Raw genomic sequence first — 9,503 nt, 5'->3', positions numbered from 1 at the left:
CATACTTCAGATCAAGCACTACAGCCAAGGAGAAGCTTGCTCAAGTGCAACAACAGATGGGACGACCAATCCTGAAACTTATCAATGAGGTGCCAACACGCTGAAACAGCACATAWGAAATGCTGTCAAGGCYACAAGATGAGAGGGAACCAKTGTGGGTATCTCTGGCCTCTCTAAAAGCAGATTTGACTYCACTTACAGCTGATGAGCATACAGGAGAAACACTTCTTGTGCTTGCTCTTTTCCGTCAAGCTACAGTGGAGTTGTCTGAAGAGAGGCGAGTGTCAGGATCCAAGGTCATCCCAATGATGAAAATGCTCCATCTTGCTCTAGAGAGTAATGCATCAACCTTGCGCACACAGCCAGCCAAACACCTACATRAAAACCTGAAGCGTCGAGTCACAGACTCTGCTTCCAATCTGGAGTCAAAAAGTGCGTTGACCCTAGCAACACTTCTAGACCCCAGATTTAAATCACTTGGGTTCCGCAGTTCCTCCAGATGCAATGAGGTCATCAGTAGACTGCGGTCAGAATATGCATCTATTATCGGACACACAAATGAGCCCCCGGCCGGGACCATCTTCACAACAGCTGTCTGCACCCAACTCAGGCATGTTATTCCGCATTATTTGTTGTTTGTTTGGACAAGATGTACTAAAATGTCGATTTGTTGTTTTTAGATAACCTTTGGCACCATCTTGACACCGAAGTAGGCAGGCAGACCAAAAGTGCCACAGCTGATGCCATCCAGGAGGTGCAGATATCTTGCAGAGGGCAATATTACCAGATGTCAGGATCCAATGACATACTGGCAGAACCACAAGACCATTTATCCTAACCTCTACCAGTTGTCATTGCAATACCTTTGCACTCCAGCCTCATCTGTGCCATGTGAGAGGGTGCTTTCCACAGCAGGAGAAGTTGTGTCAAAAAAGCGTAATAGACTGAATTTCAGAACGTTGGAAAAACTTATTTTTTAAAATAAAAATGTGTGAAAAAAACTCCAGTCCACAAGCATCCTCATTCCAAACACAATCACTTAAATTTTCACTTTATTGTACATATTCACATTATTTATTGACTGCATCTAAGAATATCAACTATTTTAAATTTCACTTAAGATATGAAATAATACAATGTACAATAAAACCCAATGACTTAAATCTTAATGTCATAAAATTCTAAGTCATCAAATTAGTCTAACTACGTTGCCTGTAGGGATTTTTAATGTCCAGCAAGTGTCAGTATTCAGTGACACAGTATCAATACAGTGTTGCTATGAGTCGAAACGCTTCATGACGCCTCATTTACCCATCACTAGTGCTTCTCAATTCCGGTCCTCAGGCCCCCCTGCCCTGCATGTTTTAGGTATTTCCCTTCTACCACACACCTGGTTTCAATCTGTGGGTGATTAACAGGCTTCTGCAGTACTTGATGGTCATGCAATCCTTTGAATCAGCTGTTCTGGAATAGAGGCACATCTAAAACATGCAGAGCAGGGGGGAGTGAGGACTGGAATTGAGAAACGCTGTTTAAGATGAGCCAAAATATCAAGAGTAATGTATCCAATGCTGTTACCAGGTACAGGTAATGCTCAAATAATCAGGTAGTTGGTGAGTTTACTTGACTGTACTGACAAAATGTCCAATGGCAGAAGCAAAATAATGTTTTATTTTATGTTTTGGACTGTTAAAGTTTGCAGTTGGACTGTACTGAACATGGTTGCGAATGCATCAATGTACATACAGTAAGTGTATCAGCAAAGCCGTCCCCCACTGGCACACTGCCTGTACTACAAATCGATTGGCAACGAGTTGCTTACCTGCATTCACAGAAACAGATAAGACGGCAGGATAGCTGCAGTGTGAGGAGGATGCCTGCCACTGGGACTGGATAAAAAAACTTATCAGAACATCTACAAGATGACTGATTCACTGTGAAAGTCTTAGGCTAAAGAAGAGTGAGGTATTACTAAAAGGTGCTTCGTGACTTCAGAAGTTGAAAGTACCAAGAAGTGGGCAAATCCTCCTGTTGGTCTTGATTTTTCTTCTTAGAATAGTTTCAAATAATTCATACAAATTTCACTTTTGTTAGTCTGTGTACAGGTAGTTCTGACCGGTAACTTTCTGAACATTGGGAACTTATCTATGAAAATCTGCTGGAAGAATCCATCAGGCAGCTGGAGAAAACTCACATCATCTCAGCTCCTGTTAGTACAACTTTAATTTCTTTTAGAATCCATAGCGGTCCTCTAAGGTCTGTAAGTGCACATCCTGCAAGTAAAGCTCATAAAAAGTAAGGTTTATGGCTCACACATAAAAGCTTGATAATTAGAGACTGTCCAGTATGCAGAAGAAAAAAAAATCCTGTTTACTCTTTTAACTGCTTTTTCAAACATTTGACTATTAAAAACAGAGTTACTACTAATGTAGGTAAAGCAGTCCTGCTTTCACAAAATGCTGTTTGGAAACACGAGTTGGTTCTAAGCTCATTGCTTCTTTCTTTAGTAGTAGTGGTTCACTACTACTACTGACTAATTTATGCAAAGCCGTACTATCATACCTTTTTGGTATGATTCAATAAAATGTTTTTTTCTTCTTCATTCAACAGTGAAAATTCTAAAAATTTGTACTATAATTTGAGTTTATTGTAATGTTCCAGCATTTCAAAAAGTGGCCTATGGAACTAACAGAAAATTTKGTTTAATTTATAAAACTAAAAAAGATAAGTGGGCAGGATGATAGATGTATAGAAGGATTGCATCATAGTAGAACCGCTTAAAAATGGTCATGTTCTTGTTTTAGGAAATTAGGAAAAAGACAAATATAATGGTAGGTGCTAAGAAACAGTTTGGAGTTGTTTTGACATACAGATCAGTGTACGAGTGGTACTTGAATGCACCATGGAGGTGCAGCTGTTGGCAGAAACCTGTGTTGTCAGTATGAGTGACATTTGGGGCAACCTGAACGCTACAGGCACCTGGATTTGGCCTTTAGTCTGTACATCTCTCATTTTTATATAGAACTTTTTATNGTACTGAACATGGTTGCGAATGCATCAATGTACATACAGTAAGTGTATCAGCAAAGCCGTCCCCCACTGGCACACTGCCTGTACTACAAATCGATTGGCAACGAGTTGCTTACCTGCATTCACAGAAACAGATAAGACGGCAGGATAGCTGCAGTGTGAGGAGGATGCCTGCCACTGGGACTGGATAAAAAAACTTATCAGAACATCTACAAGATGACTGATTCACTGTGAAAGTCTTAGGCTAAAGAAGAGTGAGGTATTACTAAAAGGTGCTTCGTGACTTCAGAAGTTGAAAGTACCAAGAAGTGGGCAAATCCTCCTGTTGGTCTTGATTTTTCTTCTTAGAATAGTTTCAAATAATTCATACAAATTTCACTTTTGTTAGTCTGTGTACAGGTAGTTCTGACCGGTAACTTTCTGAACATTGGGAACTTATCTATGAAAATCTGCTGGAAGAATCCATCAGGCAGCTGGAGAAAACTCACATCATCTCAGCTCCTGTTAGTACAACTTTAATTTCTTTTAGAATCCATAGCGGTCCTCTAAGGTCTGTAAGTGCACATCCTGCAAGTAAAGCTCATAAAAAGTAAGGTTTATGGCTCACACATAAAAGCTTGATAATTAGAGACTGTCCAGTATGCAGAAGAAAAAAAAATCCTGTTTACTCTTTTAACTGCTTTTTCAAACATTTGACTATTAAAAACAGAGTTACTACTAATGTAGGTAAAGCAGTCCTGCTTTCACAAAATGCTGTTTGGAAACACGAGTTGGTTCTAAGCTCATTGCTTCTTTCTTTGTATGTGGTTCACTACTACTACTGACTAATTTATGCAAAGCCGTACTATCATACCTTTTTGGTATGATTCAATAAAATGTTTTTTTTTTCTTCATTCAACAGTGAAAATTCTAAAAATTTGTACTATAATTTGAGTTTATTGTAATGTTCCAGCATTTCAAAAAGTGGCCTATGGAACTAACAGAAAATTTGGTTTAATTTATAAAACTAAAAAAGATAAGTGGGCAGGATGATAGATGTATAGAAGGATTGCATCATAGTAGAACCGCTTAAAAATGGTCATGTTCTTGTTTTAGGAAATTAGGAAAAAGACAAATATAATGGTAGGTGCTAAGAAACAGTTTGGAGTTGTTTTGACATACAGATCAGTGTACGAGTGGTACTTGAATGCACCATGGAGGTGCAGCTGTTGGCAGAAACCTGTGTTGTCAGTATGAGTGACATTTGGGGCAACCTGAACGCTACAGGCACCTGGATTTGGCCTTTAGTCTGTACATCTCTCATTTTTATATAGAACTTTTTATWGTCRCAAGGCGCAACGTAGAACTTCACACATTAGTTCTGATAGCTCTGTACAGAGAAAAATAGGTTCAAGTCCAACTTCCTGTAGCATTCAACCATCCCAAAAAGCAGAGGATTAATTTATAGCAGCTCCGCTTACTTGGTGCATTCAAGTACAACCTGTACACTGATTAGTATAGTACATATTTAGTAACACAACTTTGAATAATTTATTTTTTGATTATCTTATTCAAAAAATTCTGAACAACATTGTCCAATTTCCAGAGATTTAGGCCTTGCACGCACATTGTCGGGTTTTTATAAAATCAAATATCTCAACCACATTATTTTTAAAAAAAATCATCGTACATATGGAATCAGTTTCAGAGAAATWTTCATCCACACAAACCTGCACAAATATGCCATTGAGGGTTGTTTTAAACATGCCAAACCCATAGGGGGCAGAGTAGCGCAAAGCTACAACCTGTCAGCCAATCAGATTGCTTCAAAAGAGCCACAACTTCCTGTTAGGAATTAACCATGGTGCCAGGAGGTTCATTTGTGTGGACTGGTGTGTAGGCTGAACTACTTTTAAACTGTGTATTAGAATATGAAGTTAATAAAACGATGACAAGTCAACATTGATTAGAAATGGTGTCGAAACAAGTAGGTCACATTATTAGTGTCAATAATCTCCACGTTATTGACACTAATAACGTGGAGATTATAAAGATAATATAAATTATCTTTATAAAATTATCTTTATAAAGATAATTTTTAGTGATTTTAAACCAGAATACCAAAACGCATACAAATGTATTCCTTTTCCCAGCTATCTGGCTTAAATGCTCTATACTTTATAGACAGTATCAATTGAATACCTGCATTTTTAAAACAATACTGATGAATTATTGTCAATATCTTTATTCAGCAGGAAAACATTCGTTATTTCCTGCTGAATAAAGTTGTTTTTTTAGGGTGGTGGGGGTTTAAGTTACACAAAATAATACATCCCAAACAGGGCTTTTAGTGTAAACCTACACCTCTATTAGACAGGCTCCCTTACTCACCACATCATGTCTCATCCAAATATGAAAAATGTTAGCCTTTTGTGCTTCAGAGTCCGAGTTATCTCACCTTCTCTCCTTCCAGCTCAGTGGAGCGGGAGCAGAAGGTAATTGATCATCTCCGTGGTCTGGAGATATTTATACATTTACAAAATTCCCTTTCCGAGAGAAAGAAGACAAGAGGCAGTGGCCGATAAGAAGTCGTTGTTCGGCCTTGTCAGCTCTGTCAGAGGAAGCTGTCGGTGTCATTCTGCGGCTCATCGAGGGGAACTCGAGACACGAGGCAGGTTTGGATCCTTATCCGTTTTTTAAAAAAGGAGGGACGCGTCGAGTTTCGCAGCCGTCAGCAGCAGGTGWATCACGGCAGACGGCGAGAAGCGGCGCGCCGTCGCGGGCTTTAAAAGCTCGATGGGTTCGGTGTCTATTTAACATGCTCCGGCTTCGCCCCGAGCCATCTTGAGCCGGGTCAGAGTTCAGGTAGCAAGGCATGAATAAAACATACTCAGCAATATTCACCCCCAAGGGCATTATGTGTGATATCCAAATTGCAGATACGTAACTTTTCACAGAGGGGAAACGTCTGATAAATGAGCTCTCGGAGGGAGCCGTGCCTCACTGTTTCTGTGATCACCGTTCTAAATAAATTATGCTCTTTGTTCCGCGCTGGCTTGATTTATTTGGCCGAAKAAAAATAAACGCTGGCGAAGACGCGAGTTTACCCAACAGGAAGCGTTCAAGAGACGAATGCAAATAAATGCTTGGCGCGCTCGTGCGCTGCCCGCGGGTCTTTAAAGCTGCATGCGCCCAGCGGCGAGGTGGGAAAAAGAAAAAAAAAAAAAAGTTACGTTATGGACGTATTGATTTCGAAGCCTCGCGGTGATGGAAGCGCCGCGCGCTCTCTAAATTGTATGGACTAAAGAGTAATCTTCCAATTTAATCTGGCGGAGGGGTGGCGTAAATAGATTTAGCTGAGAAAAGAATTGCTAATGATTTTTTTKTTGTTGTTGTTGGGGGGGTGGAGAGGGAGGAGCTGGATATTGCATTGTGGTTGTTATTGGAGCAGAGATATGCATGAGTACGGGCAGTGCCCACAGGGGTAATTTCTAAAGTGGGGAAAAAGCACAGGGAGCACATCATTTTCAGTTAATTCTCGCCGAGGGTGAGCGTAAATTCTCTTTGTTGCACTATTACTACTGAGCCGGGAATAGCTGCTGTCAGCAAATACGCACTCTGATGCCTCAGTGTTAAAGGCACGCACTAAATACTTATTTTATGGGATAAAAAATACTCCATTTGCATCCCACTAAGTGTAACACATGCGATAAATTCAGTRTAATAAAAATCTATACTGGACTGTGCCCTTATTTTACCAATAATTACTCTGTCTGAGGCTAATAAGATATAAACATACCCTATTAAATACACATGCAAAGCTCTGCAGCCCAAGCTAAACTCTTCACCCATTTACCATGATGCACATCTCAAATTACTAAACGATCATATGGTTTCTCTATGAAATAATGATCGTGGTCAATGGCGGAAACTTTAATAATCTAAAATATACTGAGCAGTTTGTTTTGTTTTTTTAATAAAAGCGCAATCAGTCCACGTTTTGTAAAATTACAACCGCAAACAGTTATGATTTGTGAAGTGAAAGTGAAATTAGATGATTTTTAAAAGGTTTAATTAAAAAAAATCTAAAAAGTGTATGTATTTATTTGTGTTGAGCCCCTTTGACTTCAAGATCCCTAAATAAAATCCAACTCAATCAACTTCCTGTTGAAGTCCTAAAGGTAATTCTTCAAAACTAATCAGTGGATAGAGTCCACCTGTGTGCATTATAATTTTAATTCAGTATAATGCATTGCAGGGTGACGCCAACAGCAGTATTTCTGTCAACCGATTCTTCCACCTGAGCTCTGGATCGCTGTAGCTTCTCCAGAGTCACCATCCGCCTCTTGACCTACTTCTTTCCTGACCTACTGGTTATTTCAGAGGTAGGTGACGTCCTGCATAATAAATGTTTCCCTCCTTGACTATGTGATTAAAAAGCTAGTGCATGACGTGGTGATTTACAAAGGAGATCATTTCGTAATAAAGGGAGACAAGATTTGATTGAGAACCAAAACTCCAACATTGGTTACATTTTCAGCCGGTGTGGTTCGCTTTCGCACTGCGTTGTGTGAAATGAACTAAACCCTATGAAAAACCGGTTCACCTCCTCGCCTTCGGGGGCGCTGCTCCAAGAACCACTGCGACCGAGCGCCGCATTTTGAAGACGAACAACGGTGAAAACGTCACTAAAGGGTTAATAGAAGAGCAATGTATCGACTTCCTGAAGCGGAGTTTCAGACAGAGCAGGAGCTTCTTAAAGAGACAGAGGCCCAATTTCAAGGTGTTAAATTGCTAAGTCAAATTTCTTCTAAGTCATATGTGATACATGCAGCATTGTTATAACCACTGAGAGTAACAGTTACTTGTTTGTGTCTTAAAATGATACTTTGTGGCTGGAAAATGCAAAACAAAAAACGGCAGACACCTACAGATAAAGTTAAAGTGAGATATTTTTTATTGTTTTATATTTAGCACTGTAAACCTTCCTACATAGTAAATAAGCAAATGAAAGTGATTTTTACCCTGGTTGGATAAAGCTAAAAAGAAAAATGAAAAACGACACTGAACTGACAGCTGACTTTGCATCCACGGTTCTGCTGGTGAATCTGTGGCTGGTTATGTTAGACAGAACCCGGGTGTGATTGTTGGTTCTGGTTTGCTCCTGATTTCATCAGCATGTGCTTTGTACTCGTCAGTGAATCCTTAGGTCACTGATCCAAAAGAGTATTGAGTGATTTCTTTCTCAGGCAGATAGTGCAACAAGCTAAAGCCCAAAGCAGCTCAATACAAGGCAAGAGAATGGAAATTGTCCCTCAAGTGTCATTGTGCTAACGCATTTAAAATGTGCCTAATATTGTAATACATTTGAAACGAGACGTTTACATACATTTTGCAAATTACATTTTTTGAAATCTGTCACATGGTTTTCACTGACGAAGCCTCTTCTGATTTCCTCATGTTTGTGTTACTTTCTTCACATTCAGAAGTTTATTTACCTTTTTTTATATTTGGTTGAATTTTCTTTGAAACTCTGAGTTGGGTCAAATGTTTGGCAAAATTCTGACGATTTGCTATTGAAAAAAACTCGTCTAACCGAGTCAGGTGTGAAGGTCACCTTTGTATCTCTGCATACAGATTTCCTAAACGACTGAGACCAAGGCTGTGGTATGGCAAAACGTTGGCTTTGTTATCCATAAGGAACTTTAAAACTAATTTGATGGATGAGATTTAGGTGAGTGTCCATTTGGGAAAACCCATTTGTGCCAAAACATTCTTTTTTAAGTTTTTTTTTTTTTTTTAACAATACATTAATATTTCCACAATTTGTTCTTTTAATGATGAATCAACAGTTCTTATGAAACTAAAAGATAAATATTTTGTCATAGGACATATCTTCAAAATTAAGGTATTTGAGCAGTCGCAAATTGTGATCTGGCCGTTTTATTTTGCTTCTGAAGTCAAGAACTTCAACACACCAAGCTGCTTTTCTTCACATATTCAATAATTTTTGATAGAATAATTAAAATAATGTGTAGTAACACCACAGTTTGCATAATACACTATTTGAATATTTTCTAAGAATCTGTTGATGTCACAATTAGTTTTCTTTACGCATCCAATATACCAGGCATTAGATCAACATGTCGTTGCCCAGATGTCTTATTGCGTCTCTATGTTCGGTACATGCGACCGCTAATTACAGGCGCGGATATGAACAAAGTGACGTCGCCGAACTGGAAGCCCCCATCTGGCCACGCTGCTCCCTGGTTTATTCTTTCCACATGCCGAACGAAACCCAGTCCAGTTCGTTGTTTCCCATGCGTTTAAAGATAAATGTGAAAATGACGGGTTGCAAAAAGGGACCCTACGAGAAGAAATGAAAGATTAATATTTATGCCATGCAGTGGTGCAATATTGGATGTTTTCACTCAAGCAAAAGGCAAAAAAAAAAAGAAGCAATAAAAGTCAACAGCCAGGATCTCTTTTAGATA

General features: G+C 39.1%; 1 long non-coding RNA gene across 1 annotated transcript in view; it reads right to left on the bottom strand.

Moving 5' to 3' along the window:
• Nucleotides 1-929, bottom strand: part of LOC103457802 (uncharacterized) — a 23,142-nt gene extending 22,213 nt beyond the window's left edge. The window contains exon 1 of the long non-coding RNA XR_532477.2: nucleotides 200-929. This is a non-coding gene — a long non-coding RNA (uncharacterized LOC103457802). The remainder of the gene's footprint in view (nucleotides 1-199) is intronic.
• Between the last annotated feature and the right edge of the window lie 8,574 nt (nucleotides 930-9,503).

This window comes from Poecilia reticulata, linkage group LG21 (genome assembly GCF_000633615.1).
Source record: "Poecilia reticulata strain Guanapo linkage group LG21, Guppy_female_1.0+MT, whole genome shotgun sequence".
Taxonomy (NCBI): Eukaryota; Metazoa; Chordata; class Actinopteri; order Cyprinodontiformes; family Poeciliidae; genus Poecilia; species Poecilia reticulata.
Note: the sequence above shows the minus strand (reverse complement) of the source record. Positions and strands in the feature narration are given on the sequence as shown.